Genomic DNA, 2,063 nt, shown 5'->3' with positions numbered 1-2,063 from the left:
TATCGTACGGAGTCCGTAAGATACGCGATTTTCGAGAACGGTCGGCGTTTTAGGTACGTGTTGAACGGCGCTAATGAAAGAAGGGGAGAGGAGGTGGTGGAGCGAAGGAGGAGGGGGAGAAGCTGGTGGAGAAGTGAGGAAGGGGAGAAGGGAGAAGCAGGTGGAGAAGGAGGAGGGGAGAAGCTGGTGGATGGAGGAGGGAGAAGCTGGTGGAGTAAGAGGAAGGGGAGAAGCCCAGAAGGTGGTGGAGAAGGAGGGGCGAGCTGGCGAAGACCAGGAAGGCGGGGAGAAGGTGGTGGCAGGAGGGAGAGAAGCTGTGAGACAGGGAGGAGGGGAGAAGCTGGTGAGAAGGAGGAAGGGGAGAAGGAGGGGATAAAGAGGGAGTTGCTGGTGGGACGGGAGGAAGGGGAGAAGGAGAAGCGTGGTGGATAGAAGGAGGGGAGAAGGCTGGTCGAAGCCTCCTCCTTCTTCCATCAGCTTCTCCCCCTCCTTACTCCAGCCAGATCTCCCTTCTCAGCCCCTCCTCTTCTCGCACAGCTTCCTCCCCTGGCTTCTCCCTTCCTGCCTTCGTCCAACCAGCTTCTCCACCCTCCTCCTCCACCAGCTTCTCCCTTGCTCCCCTCCTCCTCCACCAGCTCCTTCTCCCCCTCCTTTCCCCCTTTCTCCTACTCCACCAGCTTCTCCCCCTCCTCCCTTCTCCCCAGCTTCTCCCTCCTCCTTCTCTACCACCTCTCCCTTCTCCCCTTCCTCCCTTCTCCCACCAGCTTTGTCCCCTCCTCCCACAATTCTCCTTCTCCCCTCCCTCCTCCACCGCCCTCCCTCTCCCACTCTTATCCCTTCTCCGCTTCTCCCCTCTGCCTCCTCACCAGCCTCCCTTCTGCCCCCTCCTTCTCCCTTCCTCTTCTCCACCAGCTTCTCCCCTCCTCCACCAGCTTCTACCCCTCCTCAACCACCTTCTCCTCTCACCTCCTCCCCTCAGCTCTCCCTCTCCCCTACCTCTCAGCCGGCTTCCCCTCCTCTCCCCAAGCTCGCTTCTCCCGCTCCTTCTCCTTCTCCATCTCTACTCGCTTCTCCCCCTCCTGTCTTCTCCACCCAGCTTCTCCCCTCGCTCCTTCTCTGTACACCTTCTCACCTTCTCCCCCTTCCTTCTTCTCCACCAGCTTTTTTCCCCTCCCTCCACAACTTCTCCTTCTCCCCCCTACCTCCTCACCACCTCCCTTCTCCCCCTCCTTATCCCCTTCTCCCTTTCCGCCCTCCTCCTCCACCAGCTCCCTTCTCCGACCCTCCTTATCCCCTTCTCCTTCTCCACCAGCTTCTTCCCCTCCTTCTTGCACCATGCTTCTTCCCTTCCTCCACCACCTTCTCTCCCTTCTCCCCCTCCTCCTTCTCCACACAGCTTCTTCCTTCTCCCTCCTCCACCAAGCCCCGCTCCCTTCTCCTCTCTCCCCAGCTTCTCCTCTCCCCAGTTCTCCCCTCCTCCTCACGCAGCATTCTCCCCTCCTCTTTCCTCTACACCTTCTCCCTTTCTCCCCTTTCTCCTTCTCCACCGCTTCTCCCTTCTGCCCTTCTTTATTCGCACACCAGTTCTCCCTTCTCCTTCTCCACCAGCTTCTCCCCCTCCTCCTTCGCCACCACTTTCTCCCTTCTCCCCTTCCTCCTTCTCCACCAGCTTCTCCCCTCCTTCTCCACCAGCCTTCTTCTCCCTCGCCACGCACGTTCTCCCTTCTCCCTTCTTCTTCGCGCCAGCTTCTCCCCCGTCCCTCCACCACCTTCTTCCTTCTCTCCCTTTCCACCAGTTCTCCCTCTCCTCCTCCACCAGCTTCTCCCTCCTCCTTCTCTCACCTCTCTCCCTTCTGCCGCCTTCCTCATTCCCACAGCTTCTCCCCTCCTCCTTCTCCACCAGCTTCTCCCTCCTTCTTCGACCGCCTCTCCCTTCTTCCTTCTTCATTTCTCACACCAGCTTCTTCCCTCCGCTCCTTCTCGCACCATCAATTGTTACTATATCATGCATGGTATTACACTTCCCAATACGTATTGGAAAATATTGCAATAGCGGTTTTGTC

This window comes from Priapulus caudatus, unplaced genomic scaffold (genome assembly GCF_000485595.1).
Source record: "Priapulus caudatus unplaced genomic scaffold, Priapulus_caudatus-5.0.1 Scaffold459, whole genome shotgun sequence".
Taxonomy (NCBI): Eukaryota; Metazoa; Priapulida; class Priapulimorpha; order Priapulimorphida; family Priapulidae; genus Priapulus; species Priapulus caudatus.
The sequence above is the reverse complement of the archived record's forward strand: the minus strand, read 5'-3'. Positions refer to the sequence as shown.